The following is a 21,022-nucleotide window of genomic DNA, read 5'->3' as shown; positions in this document are numbered from 1 at the left end:
TAACAAATGACTTGACATTTTGAGAGTTGCAGTTCAATGTATCTAGAGCAGTGTTTCTCAAATTTGGCAACTTTAAGATAAGTGGCTGGCTTGGGAATTCTGGGAATTGATTAGAAACACTGATTAAGAGAATATCAAGTTGAGGAAAAGTAGCTTAACATGATGCATTAACCCAATTGGAAACTACAAATATATTTGCACATTTGCTCTAGAACTGTCCTAACTGAATTTGATGGCGTTGTTTTCAAGGAAATGTCATAGGATTGCAGTATTTTACTTCCAAAGATTGTCCTGTGCATGGCAATTTATGAATAAACCCCTCTGAAAGTAATGTAACTTCTGGTCACATATACATAGGCTTTGGCTCCATGTACCACTTGTGAAAATATACTTTAAGCCTTTTCAGATGTTAGCTGGAACTTAAACAGAAAGTTTCATAATCCCCTTATCTGCTTTTTGGTGAAGAACTTAGCTGCTTGGGAAACTGCTGGGTTTTGTTTTTATTCTTTTAAAGCAACAATTTCCAATTCTAATGGTTATAAAGATAGGTACACGGTGATGGAGAGGCGATTGTCTGCTGAAGTTTTGGAATCTGGAAGAGATTCCACTCCATTCAAATAAACCCATTTACTCAAAGATGCAAAATTCAACATCAACCTTTGGTGACCTTTAAATGCAACAGCAATGGAAAAAAGCTGTTTGGGGGTCAGATGCTTGGAGAGGAGAATGAGGAAGGCAGCTCCATATTTTTTGCCTATATTCTCTCTATTCCCGGAGAAAATCTGATCTATGTAATCACTAAGAGCTGACATGAACCTGGTGACACTTTAGCAACAATTGGTGATCTCTCTAAAGATACCAAAGATACCATAAATTCAAGACAGCAGCCTGCAGTATTCCAAACTTTTACATTTTGAATCCACCATAGGCAAATAATTCTGACAGAAATCTGAACAGAACAATCATAGATCAGGAAAGGTTCATTTGTTTCTTTTTCCCTACTGTTATTTCCTTTCATTAAACAAAGTCAGAAAAAAAGAGTAGCAGTACAGAGACATCTTTGGCACTAATAGTTTTGTATTATTCATTGGTGTTAGCAATTCACATGCTTTTTCAAGTAGCAAAATGGGAATAGATTTTACAAAAGCAAGATAAAGGAATGGTCTGAACAAAAATAAAGAGAATTTTTGATTAATATAATTCATAGAGGGTGCTGAATTTTAATGTTTATTGCAATCACTTATGGTATCTTGAAGGAACATTTTTATTAGGTTGGCAGCTCAGAATGCATGTGGAGTGATTTAGCATTTTCCATAGGGATAGATGGCTCAACAGTTAAGATGCTGGGCTTGTCAGCTGGAAGCTGATAGCCCGGGTATGAGACACAAGTGCCACGTGACAGGATGAGCTCCTGTTACTTACCCTAGCTTCTGCCAACTTAGCAGTCAGAAAGCATGCAAATGTGAGTAGATAAATAGGTACTGCTGCGGCAGGAAAGGTTACTGCATTCCATACTCTAATGCTGGTCACATGATGACAGAAGCAACTCTCAGACGACACAGGCTCACTCAGCTGAGAATTGGAGATGAGCACCTCCCCCTTGAGTTGGTCATGACTGGACAGGGGAACCGTTAGCTGCTTTATAGGGATGCTCATCAAAAAATGGATATTATGCATTGATTAAAGCAGGATCAAGAAATTTGTGTTTGGCTGGGTATTCCTGAGGGTTAGCACTCAGCAGCATCAACTATCATGACTAAGGATGGGCATACAAAAAGCAATGGTCCAATAACATCTGTAGAACCATAGGTTCCCCATCTCTGACACATACAGCATCTGAATTCTCCCATGCTCTAATCTTCTTCACAGATTAGCAGGATGAAAATATGAAAATGCAAATCCTTCCCAGAGCTCCTTTTCAGTATTTCAGAAATAATGCCTGAATGGCTTTTAATTTAGGATTTTATTAATCTGAATGCTTTAATTTGTTAGTGACCTGAACATATAGTAAGAAAAGTTGCTTAACAATTGTTCCTTCTGCCCAAGGTTTTAGGTGTGCAGTGTTGGATTTAGAGGCATCTGAATGCTGTGGTTATTTCCTAAGAGACCTGAGGTGGTAAGTCCCAGTTATGATTAAGACTTTTATCTTCTGTAATTCTATGTTGCATGTGCATCCTGCATTCTTCTGAAGCCAGGGTCCACATATGAACCATTCCTGGTATTTTTATTTTTATTTGTTTACTATGTTTATGTTACTTTACTCGGTTTTGAAACTCCCATCACCTTCTTTAGAAATCCAGCTACCTTGAGATTATTTCTTCAATGCAGGAGGTATTTAATAATCATCAATGTCATCCTATTAAATTGTCAGAAGAATTTTACCATACCATTTTAATTTATTGTAAAATAAATGGCCAATCCATACACTTGGATTTTTAAAATCTATTCTGCATATCTGGGATAATCAAAAGAATATGAACTTTGCCCTGCACAAACTAAACAAATGGAAGTTAAATCTACCACATAATGTATATGGAACATTCCTTGTTTAGATATCCAGGATCTCCATTTCATCCCTCCTTACAGGGTTTATATCCTTCAGAAACGTGCTCTGCCTTAATGGGTTATTTTTATTCTATCCTTCCCTGTGCCTGCAGGTTATTTTTCCCCACAGACCTTTTCCCTACAAATCTTCAAACCCTGAGATTCTCCCACACCAGTTCTTCCTCAGATATAGGCAACACCCTTTTGGTTGTGTAAGTGCCAATATTCATAATTTCATAAGGAGTTATAGGAACAAAGGAATATCTTCTCGGCCTGATGCTCTGTTTTGTAGCAGCTTGATAAAATATTTAAAACAGTGGTTGAGATGGCTTAATGAGATTCTGCACAAAGGCTCTCTTTCAATATGGGGAGGGATTGAATGATCTTAAGGTCCCTTCCTACCTTGTGACATCTTTTGTGAGAAGTACATGTTGCATTTGATTGGCATTAAAGAAAGACACTCATGTGTTGGGAATGAGAGTGTTAAAAAAAGACATAATTAGCCATATATAGAGGCTGTTGCTGAAATCAGTCTATATGATGACCAGTTTTCCCCTCTTCAGGTTCTTCATGCAGCTGGCTATTTTTAACAAGGTTCCTTTATTAGAAAACTGGTTTTTCATTGGATTCTTTGGTACCATGGATTCTTTGGCCTATGGTACCAGTTATATTTCTTTCTCTGATCTATTCTCTGCAATATATGAATGGTTGTTCCACATATAAAAGAACTAGTCCTATATCTTTAATATTTGCCAACAACAGAACTGTTTCATACTCTGCTTTATTGAATCTTAGTGATACAGGTTGTTTATGTTTGTACTTAGCTCTGGTGCTGATCATGTTGCTTCTGTACTTTATATCTGCATGATAATTGTACTGCTATATTGTGATCAGTTTCCCTGGCTGTATTCCAGCAAATAAAAGCATTGCTGAATGATTCTTTGTGCTTTGTCAGAAACTGAAACCCAATGTCTGTCTGTAAACCCACTTTGTGCCATCATAACTTGATTGAATCCCATTTTCACTTAGAAGCAATTTTGGGTCTGTTAATGGTTTTTGATGAGTGACCTGATTTTCTTTACTGCTGTCAGTTGACTCTGCTTTATGGCTCTATGAGATGTTATTTTTTTCCAGAAATACCTTGAATGCCTTTATGGCTCCTTATATGTACATCAGAGTTACTAGAAAGTTAGAGCTTTCACAAGAAGTTACTTAATAAAGTAAATGTATAGCTGAAAGCATATTAAGTCCAATTTTAATCTAATGGCATGCAATGTCTGAATTCCTTTTCCCCTGAAAAGTCATCTAAAGAACGTATCTTTATGAGAATAATTCAAGATATGTTGGCTTTGCCCCATTGTGCTTTCTTTAATGTTCCTGGCTTTTCATCAGAGACCTATCAAAGCAATGTCATCTGATCAGAGTCTTAGTATCTGATGGTCAAAACAAATGCAGGAGCAACTATCCAAGGCTTTGAACTATGAGTTAAGGATCAAGAATTTCTCTCAGATATTGTAAATTCTGAAATGTGTCAGAAAGTAAGTTCCTGGAGACTTTTTTTTTGGGGGGGAGGTAGATCTTTGAACAATCTCAAAGAACATGGTATGATCTTTAGACAACATTTGCATTTTTAAGTAGCCGAATAGATTTGCCCATTTTTTAATTTTTTTTCACATATAAAAATGATGTATATTAAGTTTTAAAGTATGAGTCTCTTTTCATTATAGAAAATGTGAGAAGTTAATTATATAGAAAAGTTAATTACTTCATTGTGAAACTCTATTTAGTGAAGTGAGAGTAAGTGTTTACCACTGCAAGTCACTGAAATATATGCTTCGTTTTTATTTTTATCTTGCAATTTTATCTTCCCCTCGCTAAGTATGTATGTATATGTGAAAAGAGCAGCCTAATGGCCTAGTGGGGAAGACGCCTGCCTCACTTAGAAAGTTGAGCGTTCAATCCTAGTAGCGGCACATGTTTCTCTCTCCTAGGGCGCAAAGAAAAAAATACCTGCTGTGAACTCCACATGGAGTCAGGAAGGGCATCTGGCCCGAAAATGCTCAGCTCCATCCATTCCCCCTGATTTTACCCCAAATATCCAGGGTTGTATAAATGGGGGGTTTTTTTTTAATGTATGTATGTATGAGAGCTCAGCTTACTGTAAAGGTTAAGATGTCAGGTTAGAAGCCAGGAGGCTGACTTCTAGTCCTGCATATGTCCTAAAGCCTGCTGGGCAACTCTGTGTCAGTAGTTCTTTCTCTGTCCTACGAAGAAGGAAATGGCAGGCCACTTCTGAACAGCCTTGCCAAGAAAACTGCAGGGACTTGACCAGAAAGTCAAAAACTGACTAGAAGGCAGGGCTTTTTTTCTCATAGAATGCCCAGAACGGAGTTCCGGCACCTTTTTTGGATGGAACCTTGTAGGGTAGGCAAGGCGGGTTGTATGACATGTGTGAGTTCTGGCATCTTTTTTTTTTTTTTTTTTTTAGAAAAAAGCACTGCTAGAAGGCATGCACACATACAGACATACACACACTTAAACAGCCTAACCATGGTAATTGGGGCTAATGAAAACCATCTGGAGAGAACTAGTTGCCTATTCCTAATCTAAAATATGACAGACAGAAGTCTTTTTTCCCCCCTAACATCTCAATTTGCAAAACATGAAGGGTGAACTTCTATGCACTTACTGCTGTGCATTGGTTCTAACTGCTGATGATTTCTCCATCAGGCCTTCAAGTCCTTCAGGCTCACTAGTAATTGCAAACAAGCTATTAGTAGAAACAATTTAACAAATGATTTTGCACTTTAATAAATATCTTGCAAAGCAAAAGCTATGATGATCTACTATGGGCAGGAAGGATACTGGTTCATGTCATGTATAAACTTACTAGATGATGGTAACTTTTCTTTTTCTAAGAATTGAAATGTGTTAGCCAAAAATATTTTGCACTGAAATCTCTGGACCAGACAGTATAAAATAAGTGAAATGAATAAATGACTGTCAATATTGGGCAACACTGCCCTATCTTTATTAATAATCCCACAGGCTTACTTAGGTATGAAGTATTCTTTCTTACTTAGGCTACTTAGTATAAAATCTGATTTTTGCCAACAGGAGATGCTTTCCAAACAATATAGTCATAAAGTACATCAGAGTTTGATGGTTTCAGAAGTAAGGTTGTTTACGGTACTAATGAACACAAAAAGAGGGCAGCCAAAATATCTGAATTTCCTTTGGAAGTTCTATATACTTTTTCATTCCTGGAACAGACAGTTTTATATATGTTATCCTGTTATGTGAACTCAATATAACTTGTAAACCATGTTTAGAGTATAATTTAGCACAAATGATAGTAACATTCATGCTTTGAGAAGAATGCAGGCCATGAAAGGGAAATCTCAACTCTGCTATACAGATTTGGCCTTAAATTAGTCTGTCCCCAACCCAGTGCTCCAGAGGTTGGGGCTACTAGAGGCCAGGCTGGCTAGGAATACAGGAACTTGGCAGTCCTAATATGCCTGGAGAGTGTCATGTCTGTGAAAAGCTGTCTTTATGCTTCCAGAATAAAAGAAGAATAATAGAGAGTATCGAAGCAGCCTACACCAACCTGCCATTTTTCAGATGTATTGGGATAGAAACTTCCTGAATTTCTATCCAGAAGACTCAGGAGATCCTAAGAACAAAGACTGGCAGAATCTGGGATAGAAAGGACAGGGGTTAACAGAAGCATTAGCAGAGAGATAACTATCTGCAAGATGATGGGTGTGGCATTTCGATCAAGGTCCTGCCCAAGGCCATGATTGTAATGTAGCATCCACATCTTCCAGATTTTAACACCTTTTCTCACCCTCAACCCTCAGCAGATATCCCTGGGGAATAATATTGCTCTGTAAAGCTTTAATGTCAAGCCAAACCCTAAGTTGGGGTAACACGATTTACTTCCGATTTGGCAGACCAACGTATCTCTTCTTGAATTGAACTACAACTCTCTTATCTCTCTACTGCATTTTCTTCTAGTTTTCTTGTCATGAAAAATATCTGAGTAACTTGAGTAATAGGCTGCTAGTCTTTTATTTTTATGTTTTTAAATACACTTAGGTATATGCTGAGGAAAAGTGTTACCTAATGCTTGCCTAAATGTATATATCAGTTATTACTTACTGTATGTACATATATTCAAATAGCTTTAGCTAAGTCTATTTTTTTTAATTTTAAAGGCTTCTCATGCTTTAATTTATTCACAAAAATGCTGTTGATCATTCCCTATCTAGTCTAGATACGGTAATTAATGTTTTTCATTCATTAATTGTATTCCCATTCTACTTCTTACATTCTACAATTTCTTGGAGCTATTTCTTAAAAATATTTTTTCCAGTATTGAAATTTAGAAAAGCGTTATGAGCCAAAACACTTGGCACCCCTCCTCCCCAATATTTGATAATGGAAAACTCCTTAATTTCGCCCTTTTCAGTGGCAAGGTGGCTATTGCTGAAAATAAATTCTTGAATTTTTTATTACCTTTCCAAAATTTTTGAATTGAGGAGTTGGCCTTTAAATGTCATCCAAGTGAATTTTCCACAAAGTGTATTTGGGAGCAAAGGAGCAAGACAAAGAATGAGCAAGAAAAATATTTTTTTTAAAAATAATGTACATTAAATTGAAATTAATTAAACAGATAATGTTATTTGTTAATTTAAGAAATGTATATAGCTACCCAACCTTAACAATGTGACTCTGGACAGCATATAATCAAATGTTACTCAGTAAAGACTCAAATGTAATATGATTATTCTTCATTGCTTAATTTTTTTCCCTCTTGGTATCTCCTTAAAAGTTGAACAATTTGGTGAGGGTTTTCTGCAACTGCGCACAAGGGGGGTGCTAAATAGGCCTAGTACCTCTGGTTGTTTAGCTTTGAATTAGAATTATGAAATATAAGAATTGGAAGGAATCTTGAAGATCATCTAATCTACGCCCATTACTTAACAATTTGTTAATAATCTTAGGACCCAAAGGTGCTTTTTTCCAAAAGGCAACTGGACTTTTTTTCCCTTTGATTTCTTTGATTCTGAAGAACTGAAGAACCTTCTTGGATAAGAAATGAAACATTTACAAAGAAAAAAAAAACAAGAAAGTCCAGCTGGCTTTTGGAAAAAGTACCTTTGATACAACCACGACCTGGATAATTGAGAATATCCATAGACGAAACTTAGGAAGAAGAAATCCAAGTCCCTTTCTGTGCATGCTTAAAAGCAAATGTGTTCTTTTCACTAGTACAGGGATCCCCAATCTCCGGGTCACAGAAACCGGGCTGTACATCTAGAGTTGAGCAGCAGAAAAAAAATGAGCAAAACTGAAATCATACCCCCCCCCCCATACATGTCTTCCATGTACCAAAAAGGTTGGGGGCTGGTGCACTAGTAAAATTCCATAATGTTTATCCTTCCCATTTTTATTCATTGCTCTGCTATATTTCATATGCTTTATATCCTATTTTATTTATATTCATATTTCAGATATGCAAAACATAAACTATCCTTCTCCCCATACAAAACTATTTGCCAATTTAGCTTTCTAAAAATCCAGTCTGAATAAATGCAGTCTCATATTTACCATTCAGTCCAATTAAATTGCCAACTTGACTTTACAACAAAAAGGAAATTGCAACTGCTGCCCTTTTGCTGAATATATTTATTATCTCCAGTTTGGTTTAGAAAACAATCCTTTTACTTTATATTATATATATATTTAAATAAAGTCAGCATCTATAAAGCAAGAAATACTTGCCTGGCTGCCACTTGGGGGGGAGGGAACCACACCATGAGATATTTCAGTGATAACGAAAGCTTTTGCATGGGCATGTAAAACTGAATGTTTTGTAGTTTGGAAGTGGGGAGGTAAAGTTGATCTATTCCTGTCCTGTCAAGGTCAGGAGAAGAATTGTCTAATCAAAGTTGTTGTTGTGGTTAAGGGAAACCCACAGTTACTGAAGGAAGTTTTCCTTGAATCCAAAAGGGCACTTGCAGAGCCTTTTCTTTTGCTGCAACTACATTTGGAAGACTAAACAATTCTGCCCGTCTACTCCTAGTTAAAAGGCTTCTCCGGCTTCCTCTAAGTAGCTATTTATGTATAAACAAATGTGCAATGTTATAATAGAATAATGATCTAGCCTAGATTTGGTGATGTGAGGTTTCCCAATTTAAACTTTTAAAATTTAATTTTTATTGAAGAAACTTTTAACAAGATAAAAAACAATGGTAATATTAGAAAAGAAAGAAAGAAAAGAAAGATAGTGAATAAGAAAGAAAATAAAACAAGAAAAGGTTATAAAGAAGTGATTTTGGATCATTTCTGCAGTGGTTATACAGTAAATGCATTTATATTTTATCCTTTCTAAGATTACACCAATTTAATCTTTGAAATATGAGGGTTGTACTTTTATTTTCAAAAAGTTTTTTTAACTCCATATTCTGTAATAAATTAATGTTCATCTTTTCCTTCTTATCATACATTCATCTCATATAGTCTCTTAAATCTCCTCTTGGATCAAAGTGCATGTTGTAAGCTCTTAAGGTGAGAGGCTATGCTCTTCTTGTTGAATCACTATTCACACTGCGTATATGAATGTATATTTATGTATGCACTGTCTGATTTCCACATTAGTCTTGGATGGTTTGAGTCAAGCATTTAAAGCTAGTTCATCCCTGAAGAAAAATAAAGAAAAAAACTTTGGAATCAGGAAGAAGTTGACTTGTCATATCTAACAACAACAACAACACAGTTTTGCTGAGCTGTACTTTATGACACCATGTTTTCTGCTGCATCAACTGTTAGACAAATGTTATCTGTTATGTGAAATCTGTCTTCCCCAATTAGACTATTTCCCATTTCATTTTCTTTCCATTCTTTTGCTTGTTCATTCATAGATAGATATGTGCATTTCTGTAGATTTATGCTACACAATCACAAGATGTACAAGGTTTTTAAAATGCCATTCTAAATTGTGTTTTGTGGTACATCACAAAAAGATGCTCAGCTTTGCTCCCCCCCATAAGAGTCACTAGCAGAAGAAAGCTAGAAGAAGACAGTGTATATACATTCATACATTCACTATAAAAAAACAAGATAATCTGATTTCATGATTTATTTCAAAACAAGAACTGTACCTATGTATCTTTGATATAAAAATTCCCAATCTTTTCCTGTGTTTCCTTTTTTCAATGCAACTGTGTAATTAGCAAAATAAAATGATTGTTGGAAAATGCCCAGCCAGGCAGGGATGAGGACTCAAGCAGGGAGATTAGCCATTAATCATTGCACAGCTACGAGAGATCCATCCCTAAGCTCTATAAAACCTTATCTATATGTTCCCAAGAGAAAGCAAATAGTCTGGGAAGATTCTTGTATTATAGGCATAATACAATAGAGTAATTAGCTTGAACTATACATGTGTTGATCTGGTTGTTTGTGCCTGACACATAATTCAGAATAAGAAATCCTTGATGGTTCAATGTACATTATCTAACAATTGGCCAGTAAACTATCTAGTTTTTGACTACTTGTATTTGAGGGTAAATATTCATTTTTCATTCATTTGGAACTTGAAAGGTGACTGACTCACCTGATATTTTAATCTCTAATCATTTGTATAAATAAATCTTAATATTTCATACTGGAGAAGGCAAATATTTGAGTATTGATTGCTAAACAGGTGAATCTAAAACAAGAACATGTTTTATATGCTGAGATAATTATTTTATATGAGTTTATATCACAAACATCACACACACACACACACACACACACACAGAGCTCCTGTAATCAGAAATACTGTTTTTTTCTTTGACTCTTGGATTAATGCAGTTTTAATGGAGATTATATGTTTTGTATCTTCTCTTTATCAAGACTAAGGAATAATTACTCTCACCCCCTTAAATTATTTGTGTCTGGAAGAAACACTGTGACTTAGTTTATATACACGCTATGCCAAGATGTGATTTGTTTGGTTTTATCAACATATGATGTTAACACAACCAACTATCGTTTATTCATTTAATCATATTAAACATACTATGGCTTAGCATGCTATATAAACCCAGCCACTGTTTCTTTCTGTTGATTCTCAGAAAGCTTGAAACATTGGCTCATGGTGAGAACAGAATGTCATGACCTACGGGTGGCTTTTATTTCTAGGTCAGCAATTGGACTGATGATTTCAGTAACAATGTTTTAGAGGACAACAGGATTTTAGCAAATGGTAAGATGCTTAGACTTCATTCTGTTCTGAGACATTGTAAAAAGTCTTGGTTTATATTTCTAATAGGTATTAAGGTATAGTGATGGTCCTTGATTTACAACCACAGTTAAGATCAGAATTTCTGTTGCTAAGCAAGGTGGTTGAGTGACTCACACCTAATTTTATGACCTTTTTGCCATAGTTGTTAAGCAAATTACTGCAGTTATTAAATGAATCATGTAGTTGTTAAGCAAATCCAGCTTCCCCCATTGACTTTGCTTATCAGAAGCTGGCTGAGAAGATTGCAAATATTGATCACATGACCTCAGAATGCTACAACCATTGTAACTACATGCCAGTTGCCAAGTGTCTGAATTTTGATAAGTCTGCTACAATGATCGTAAGTGCAAGGATCTTTTTTCAATGCCATTATAACTTAGAGAATATTGTTTCCTTTAGTGGTAGCACTGTCTGATTTCTATACTATTTACTTGGTTGTTTTATTATAAAACCCATCTAATGGTGATTAATTTTGAATTATATACTTACCATGGTTGGTTGTATTGTTGACCTGGTAGTGATTTATGTAAGCCACATTTAAATAATAGCTTAGTGTATGTAAAGCCAACTTATTTGAAATATGGTAGAGAAAGACAAGGATAGAATAGTTGGTGACATCCTTTATTAATCATTCATTGTACATTGTAGCTACTGTTGGACTAGCTAACAGAAGATATCTGATATCTGGAGATAATGTGAACTTTATGTAGATACTTGACTGAAATTAATGGTAGCCATGGGTTGCTTGTTCATAACACTTTTTTTGTTCGTGAATGAAGGCTGTTTCTTAGTGTTCAAAATATGAAAAAACTAAGTTATTCATAGATTGCTGATTCTAAATAAGTGCTAAAATAGTTGTACAATGGCTACTCATGCATTATAAAAAAAAGTACAAGCTTCACTCAAATGTAGCCTCAAAAATTTACCATCTACCCATATATACATGTAATCTATATGTAAATGTATAGACTTAAACTTACTTGATTATGATTATGTGCTATTACGTCAATATTGAAGGAACCACAACCCGGTTCTTCTGGATTTCCAATGGTGCATCCATTGCTGTGATATTTGAGTCCATCTACTTTGCTCTCTTCTTTTTGTTCCTAAGGCAGAGACAGAGTGATTAGCCCAAGGTCACCCAGTTGGGTTCATTTCTAAAGCAAGACTAGAGCTCACTGTCTCCTAATGCTTGCAGTTGCCCCTGAAAACAGGCACCATTCATCTTTCAGATTCCCCTGTTACTTCAAACTGCTTTACATTTTGAGATAAGAAACATGCATATACATTTACAGTGTATGGGTTTTGGGGTGCTTTTTCTTTTCTTTTTTAATTTTTGCCTATTTGTATCTATCTAGAGCCAATTGGGAGAAATTTGTATTATAAATGTATAGTCAATGTATCTGTTTGTAAAATCAACTAAAATAAAGCTCAGTGCTCTATGCTCTTCATGCAGGAGTGGAAGTGAGGAGCCAAAGAAAAGCAAGGCTGAGCAACAAGGCTGATTGCATCCCCAGATCTATTGCATCTGGTGATCTTGAACTGCAGCAGCTGCTGTAGCTTCAGGATTCCTTTTCCTGGGGCTTAAGTGTCATTTCAGTGCACAGCTCAATTACTCAGCCCTAGGATAGAAACACAGATTAAAGAAGTTGCCTTGGCTAGAAAACTTAAAACATACTTTTTAACACTGAACTTGTTCACCAATACACTGCTGCTTGTGTTTATGATACAAATACACTATTACCTATTTTGATTCTTCAGTGTAGGTCTTGTTGAAAAAAATCAGAGGTTCCCAGATTCTGAACCAGAAAATTTACCTTCTGTTGGACCTTTTAACCTTGGATGTTTCTATGGGAGGCTCTGCTTATAAGCTGCACTCATATATATATTTTAATGAATCTGATACCTTTGGTCTAACCATGAAATGGACAGATCCTTTGGCATGCACGTTTCTTTGGAACAGAATACTTTTAATGGTCATTACCTTTAGAGCCCTTTTTTGACCTAGGAGCGGGATATATTGAACAATGATGGTCAAAAATGAATTTGCCTGCCTGGTTCTGTCATCTAGAAAGTATCTGCAACAAATACATCCACAACAGTTTAGGCAGCAGATCTTTTCCATCTTAGCCCCCAGCTCTTTGGAACACACTTTTTCCAGATGTGGCCCAGTTCTGTTAGACTTTCCACAAGCAACTACTGTAAAAGCTGTGTTGTTTCAACATCCCTGTGGCTCTAGGTAACTCTGCCTATAGCAACAATTAACTTGGAGATTTGTATTGTTGTTTTTTCTAACTTTGTTTTTTGCTGCTGGACATTGTTCTGGATTGGGGGTTAGATTGTAAAGCCTTTTAATAAAATAAGTGAATAAATACATTTTGAGAAATTGACCCTTGATGATTGGAGTATGGTAGAAAATGTTGCATAGCACACTAGAAGGTGCTAGGTAGGTTAGAAATGTTTTAATAATCACAATAGACTCGTAACTAGAGATACTTTGGCACAGAATTTTTACGGTTTAGAAAATTATTCCTTGGATAGGTGCCAGATGTTGACAAGGCAACTTTGAAAAGCATTGAAAAATTAATTTACTGCTTTGGGGATAGGTAATAAAATTACTCTGGCTTGAAAAATCTGAGGTAAGAAGCAGTTCTTATTAGAGAAATGTAACACAAAGGAGAATGTCGTCAACTCTAGCTTTAATATAAACAAAATATAATTAGGTAAATATTGATTTATTTATTAAAACATTGTGTAATATTTCCAAAAAGGCAAGAAAGCTAAATGTGTATTCTGTATCCCAAAGGGCTACTTTTGAGATTTTCATAGGTATCTGAAAAAAAAAGATGACTCTGGATTCTGAATTTATTTAAAAAATATTGTGTATAGAAAGACAGGTCCATTTTGCAGAGAGCAATGGCATTTATGTTCAGGCCTTGCTTTCTAGAGTAGTTTTCAGATTTAGAATTGCATTGTAGGCCAAAGAGATTCTTTGCAATTTTTTTCTGTGAGTGAGCTGCTGCAGGGGGAAAAAAAAAAATCAGTGTATTGCAGTTTTATTAACCTTATTTTACAACAGCTTCAGTGCTAGATTAATTGTTCTTGGACGCTTTCCCAAAACTCATATAAATTGTTGAAGAACTTCTGTTATATAGGAATGAATGTTGGAAGAAGTCCTGTATAAGTTGTTGCTGGATACCTGTACTGCTTTAAGCCATAATATGATCATTTTGCCCATCAATTAAGGTTACATCTGAACCAGGCCACTGTATGGTAGTATGAGTAAACTACAGTCTAGTGTCCTGTTTCAGACATAATTTTAATTCATTGACAAACCAGTGTTTAAAACAAAGAAAAGTTTAATGTGATTTATGAAGCTAGCATTCTCTATCACAATCAGTTCACAAGAAACCCGAGTTGGGTCCATCTAATCTGTCTCACAGTGCTCAACTATTGGGGGACAAGCAGCTTTGCACATTGTTTGCCACTAACAGCTTTTGTTTAGAAATAAGTTGCTTTGGGCATTTCTGATTAGCTGTTGACAACTGGAGTTACTTGCATGTTTCCCAAAACACTGAATTCCTGATGACAAGAGAGAAAAACAAACTTCCTTTGCAAACAAACACTTTTATCTTGAGGGAACTAAAACAATGTTTTTCTCCTCTGGTTAAGGGAATATGCTTGAGAATGCATGGCTTTCATCTTCTCTCTGTCTCAGGTCACATTTTATGAATCAGTACTTGGCTTTGATCAATTTGCTTGATTCCGTAACAATATGTAGCTTTCTTCTTAATTATAAATTGCTTATGCCAAAACAGTGTTGAGAAATCTGGAACTGAAAGACATATTATTAATGTATGGAATTTCCTATTGGTAATAGACCTATAGATTTTGCTTCCAGATAATTGGCTCTGTTTCAGTGCCCCCAATCACTGAATAATACTTATTTCTGAAGTTAAAGTTAAAGCAATTTTCTTCAGCGTAGACACCCACACAAATGTTGAAAGACAACACCAGCTGTGCTGGCTCAGGCTGATGGAGTTTTACTTCAGCACATCTGTAGTGCCAGGTTAAGGAAGATGCTCACACATTTTGGTACAGATCTACAATTCTTCCACAGAAATAATATTCTAATTTCAATATAAAGTTGAACTAATGTTTGCATACATTTGGTTATTCACCAGCCCTGTACGGAATTCTGAAGCTCGGGTAATTGGAGAATTTTCTTGCTTATTAATTCCTAGTAGGTGATTAATTTGTGAAAACAAATGGGAATAGCTTCCTATTACACATAAAGTCAAATTTTATATGGAAAGGGGAATTTTGTCAGGAGTTGCATTTTCCACATGGCATGAAATAGCAGGAAAGGTAGATGATTGCTGGATTAATGTCAAAACTTTTGGCATAGGTAGCCAGAATATTAGAAACTTATGCTGTTAATTATTTTGAGGTTCTTTAGAATTTGCACAATATAATTGTGGGAGGGTTAAATTAGTCAAATGTACTAATAGTTATTTTTATTTATTTAAATAATTTACAGGAGCACATTTCTTAAGCAATTTATGTTTTATCTATTTTGTTGTATTTAAGTTTGTTTTAATTTATCATTGTGTTGGCCAGAAGTAGAAAACGACTTGATGGCACATAACAAATCAGTCAATAAATCAGTGTCTTAACCAAATTAATGAGCAGCTAACTAAATGCATATATGACTTCAGTATAATATTCATAATACCACACATAATTAAAAACAAAGCTGAAACACTTCACAACTCTCTCTGTAGCTTGGCAAAATATGCATACTGAGTTCCACCAACATCCTGGCTCCACTAACATAAGGAAAAAGTCAGATCTTCAGGGCTGGAAGATCTGACATGACACTGATCAGATGTGTACCACAATCTTCCTTCTTATGAATAACATTCTTCTAGAGACTTTCTCCTATATTGTGTTGCTTGCATCACATTGTTGTATCCTTGCAACAGTGGTAATCTCTTTTGATTCATGATACTTTTACAATAAGGAGATGAACTGGAGCCACCAATTTGGCTATAAGATGGATTTAAGGAAATGTAAGCATTCTGTCTATTGCAGAGCGGCAACTAGTCTTCTTTGCCAATAAAGTTCAGGTTGACTGATGATAGATTAGCACAGAGACATTTCCACTCCAAATTAAAATTGAAGAGGTCTGTTGCACACTGTTCTGTACTATCAGTGTTCCCAAGCAATCCAGTTGTTTTTTAAACCATAATTGTGATGATTTGTGGATTTGATTTGGCAATCAGCAGTATTTCTGTACATACCTTTTAGATTTAGAACACTGTAACTTGACTTGATTACATGAGGCATCTTGGTAGCGGACCAAGTGCTCTAAAGAAGTTTATGAAACTGTCCTATTTAACTAAGCATTGTTAATGAGAGCTGGCTTGAGACATGAGCTATAACTGAGAACTTCTGCATCCAAACTATATGCTCTGTCAGTGATTTATGGTCTTTCCTCTTAATTTTGGACATGGTGCCCTGTATGTTTAAAGGCCATAAATTGATGTTAATTCAGATGTCTTCAGAATTTTTTGCAAAGATGATGTGGCAGAAACAAGCTGGATTCACATTTCGCAGTAAAACACTCTTCACATATGGGTTTATTTAGCATAATGTGATAATTTAGTCAGTTACTTTATTGCAATCATAGATCAATATAAGAAGTGTGTCCATGACTGATCTCTAAGCATCTATAAATCTGCCTTAAGAAACCAGTAAATACAATTTGAGACAAAATTAAAATAAATTTATAAATTGTGGTTTGCAAGCCACAGTGCCTGAATTTGTACAGCATGCTTTGTATTTGCAAAATGAATAAGTTTTAGCCACATTTTTCCTGCTTTTTGCTTTTTTTTTTATAGTTTCCAATATACACTTTATTTTTACTAGAACAGCATAGTTATTTTCTTGCATAAAAATGCTCAGTTGTATAAAATTAAAACTATTCTCGTAAAATATAGATCAGTGATGATGAATTCTTTTGGACTCGGGATGTCAAAATTTTGGAAAACGCCTTATTTGATTCTGCTAGTGTGTCACTGCCTCCCCTAAACAAAAGAGAAACAATTCTTTACATATTGATTTTATTTTTTAAAAAATCACAGTCAAATCATGTGTGTGATCCCCAGGATGTGTCGCAAGCCACTTACCTTCAGGTGATGATGTCTTTCTGTTGACAGGCCCCTGTGGCATACCTGAGGCAGCTTTGGGTCACATGAGGCTCTTGTTCTTGAAATAGCTTTGGAAAATGCTCTTTTGCTGCCTCTGCACCCTCTGGAAACTGCGTGAAAGCATGCCCCATTCTTGTGTGGTTTTTAGGGGTTTTGGAGGCTGCTTGAGAGCAGAGCCCTTTCATGTGACCTCTGAAGGTCTAGGAGCCATGGGAGAACACACCCCATTCTCACATGGTCTACACAGCCTTTGCAAATCATATGAGAATGGGGGGTGTCTTTTGGGAATAGTAGTCTGGTATTGATGAATGCTGGTATGTCATTGAAAATATTGTGGTGTGTCGTCTTTGACACTTGTGTCATAGAGTCACCATCACTGATATAGATGATGAAATTATATTGCATAGGAAGCAACCAAGTTAGTATATTAATCTTACAAGGTACAGATTACTGTGGGATATAAACTGTATGATCATACTGTCTAATGTGAAAGCCATGTCATTCTGGCAATATTTTTTAGAAATGAAGACCAGAAGCTACCTAGCAACCTGGTTTCTCTTAAGAATTTGGAAATAATGAATCTTCCATTCAGTTTATTTGTGGTTTTCTGCATATGTGGAAAGAATGTTACATAAACCTGTTCTCAGAATGATGATTAGAAGGGTCGTCCAAGTTTTATTTATTTAGTTAGTTAACAGCTACAAAGAAACTCAAAACAGGTGTTTCCAGCATTTGGCTATTTGTCCTTTAATATTTGGCATGGATTGTTAAGAGCATACCAATTATTGAGCTATGATAGGGACTACAATTTCTATTTCCTAAAGCAGGATAGACGGGTTCCATAATACCTACCTGTAGGTATCGCATTCCACTTTAAAAAAAAAAAAGATTTTGGCAAGGGTGCCTTGTATATTTGTCAACCTTACAACCAGTGTAGCAGTAAATTGGCAACACTAAGGGAGAGAATCAGTAAGGTGAGCCATGCCTGCAAGAGCATCCCAGGGTCTAAGTCAGATCTCATCAGTCCATAGATTATTCTACTCAGGTTTTTCCCCTCAGCTAATTTGACCTGGGCATCTTGGCATGAGCAATAAGATATAAGTGTTTTATATCTGTAAAACGAATCTGTCTTTGATTTCTGGTGACTGCTTGGAAAAGTCCGTGCAGTTTTCTTGACAAGATTTCAGAAGTGGTTTGCCATTGCCTCATTTCTAGAGGTGAGAGAGAGTGATTGGCTCACGATCATCCAGCTGGCTTTGTGCCTAATGCAGGATTAGAACTCACATTTTCACTATTTCTAACCTGGTGCCTTAACCACTATAAGAAATTGACTTTCACTGAATGTAATAACTATACTGAAAACTATCTTGCAGTTTTTCATAAGTGTTCTTGTTCTTTGGAATTTTATTATACATGCATTAAGTAAGGGTGTGCAAAATATGATTTGCTCCCCTTCTAGATTATGTCATCTGGCTACTCTGAGGGTAATTTTCTGGAAATTGATCCACTGAATAGAAAGTGGATTGTGGTTCTGCAAATATGATGCCATGGTTGTGGGTTTGACAACTAATTAGTTTAAAGCTTTTTAGGTGACACAGTACTTGGCTTCCCATTTCTGTCCATTACTCTACAACCTCCTTGCTTTTTCTGTTTCTTGATCTGAAAAAGGTCCATGGGAGGAAGTCCCTCAAAATGTTTTTTGTTTCAAAAGAGTTGAAGTATGACAAGCCAGGGAAGCTGGAGAGAGAAAGAGAGATGGAGAAGGAGGGAGGTAAATATTTATTTCTTTAAAAACAATTACAATACAGTATAATTGACCACATTTTAACTAACCTATGTGCAAGAACCATATACAGAACTTACATGAATTTAACTGGAAAGGTTCTTGTTTGGTGGGAAAAATAGTAGCAGCTTTTTTTCCATGAACATTTGGGAGAATGGATCAGAACAAAAAAACCCAAAATTTTGGTACAGCACAAGTTGAAAGCATGTAAAAGGAACTATATTTTGGCACTTAAGATGGAAAAGAGAGGTTTCAGCAGTGAGAAGTTCTGGGAACTTTTGTTGCAGTTTAACCTTGAATACATCAAATAGAAAAACTTTTTTTCTCCAAGTCTGAAGTGGTATCTCCAGTACTAAACAAAAATGTTTGACTAACATAAGTATCCCTTGACTTACGAGCACAACTGGGACGAGAATCTCGAGCGAAGCAATAGTTAAATGAGATGCCACATGGCTGCTTCTCTCAGTGACTACAATCCCACCCTCCCAGTTGTGATTGTTCAGCAATTGTGTGGATCATTAAATAGACAAAATCCCAGATAAGGATGCCCTGGGATCGGTGAGACCCTGAGAAGCTCCACTCAGGAGCTGAAAATCCTTCCTGGCAAAATCCAAGAAGGCCTTTTAGCCCCTAAGTGGAGAGACATTCATGCATGGTCTATACTGGGCCTCTCCCATCCCGTGGTCCAATGCTGACTCTCCACTTTGTGCTTGAATTTTGGTTCCCATTGATCTTAGGGCTGGCTGATAGAGCTATCTGTCAAAGGATTTCAGCAGGAACAGAGTCAAAATCTTTCAGCCGCCAGAGATAAGAGAGAGTCTTCTCGGCAGGACGCAAAAGCATGCTACCTTTCCTACTGGCTTTCCCACTGAGTTTCTGTGAAAGCCTGTAGAGAATATTGCAAATGGTGACCACATAATCACAAGGCACTTGATAACTGGTTGTAAGTGCTAACAGGTTGCTAGGAACTTAGATCACAGTCATGTCATGGCAGGGGTGCTGCTGCAAGGTTTTGAGATGCCCAGAAGTGCTTTATAAACCATCCTTTCCAAAGCTGTTTTAATTCCAGACTGCCATTAAACAAACAAAAAGTCAAGGACTCCCTGTATAAGAAATGTTATAGCATCTTGCCAATTTTCATTTTATAGAAATAGTCCTTATTTTTCCTTCAAAATAACAATCCTGTGGAGCAGAAATATCCATATATGAGTAAAAAAAAACCAATACCTGTCAAGATGGCTACCACTATGCAATCAAAACCATACCCTCTGTTAAAGGTACACATAAAAAGGGGGCAGGATTTTGAATGCCCAGTTGGAATTACAATCTTGACTTTTTTGACCATGTATTTGCTTGTGAAGTAGGTTAGAGTGAGAGAAAATATTTGATCCAAGTGTTTGCACCATTATATCAGACCAGGAAATCAGTGCTACATAATGACTAAAACTACTTTGGTTAAGATTGGCTATAATAAGAGAATCTTACAAGGCTGATTGTATAGTGCCATCTCTTTCTCTTTATAATTCAGTAAATTAGGAAACTGTCTGTCAGAGACACTTCTGAATGTTACCTGGACACTCTGCACTGGTTTCACCCCTTGTTGCCTTGGCAGTGGAGTTTGCATAACTCCGTTAAGGTCATTTTCCTTACTCTCTACAGTAGATCAAAATCAGACTTTTTAAAATACTCTGCAAGCAAGTCAGCTCCACCACCAAGTACAAGGCTGATTGTGCTGTACCTTCTCCCTTCCTTTTCATAGTTCAGTGAATCAGGGATGTGTGCAACTGAGCTGCTTCAATGTTATCATGCGGTTCTGGACATAAAAAATAAAATCTTTTAGCTTCTTTTGCCTCAGCAATATTTCCTGCATATCTCTGTCTTTACTCCCTACATCAAGTCATCAATAAAGTTCACAATCAGGTGGGAGTTAGGTCCTGGGTCTTCTTTGTTCTGGTCTGATGCCTTAATTGTACACCAGTTAGCCTCTCTTGATACAAGAATGAGAGAATGATAGATGGGTTAGGGAAAAAGAAAATGAAATGGAATGTTACCATTTCTCTTTTGCTCTGAATCTCTATCCCACTATTGCATCATATTTCTAAAGGAAATAATATTAATTGTGTGCGACTCTTGTCAGTGGCTACCAGTGTACGCATCCCATATTAGCAAGAGAGGTATGCGGTA

General features: G+C 36.2%; 1 protein-coding gene across 3 annotated transcripts in view; it reads left to right on the top strand.

The window, feature by feature from the left end:
- The window catches only part of PPP1R16B (protein phosphatase 1 regulatory subunit 16B), a 108,186-nt gene that overhangs the window by 4,394 nt on the left and 82,770 nt on the right, over positions 1 to 21,022 (top strand). The window contains exon 2 of one of the 3 annotated variants that reach the window (XM_039323662.1): positions 2,054 to 2,116. The gene's annotated coding sequence lies outside the window, so the exon portion shown is untranslated. Of the gene's footprint in view, positions 1 to 2,046; positions 2,117 to 18,776; positions 18,827 to 21,022 lie in introns of those variants that run through there. The other 2 variants (XM_039323661.1, XM_039323663.1) reach the window with 2 other exon arrangements.

This window comes from Crotalus tigris, unplaced genomic scaffold (assembly GCF_016545835.1).
Source record: "Crotalus tigris isolate CLP2741 ecotype Arizona unplaced genomic scaffold, ASM1654583v1 scf7180000024281.4978605, whole genome shotgun sequence".
Taxonomy (NCBI): Eukaryota; Metazoa; Chordata; class Lepidosauria; order Squamata; family Viperidae; genus Crotalus; species Crotalus tigris.
Note: the sequence above shows the minus strand (reverse complement) of the source record. Positions and strands in the feature narration are given on the sequence as shown.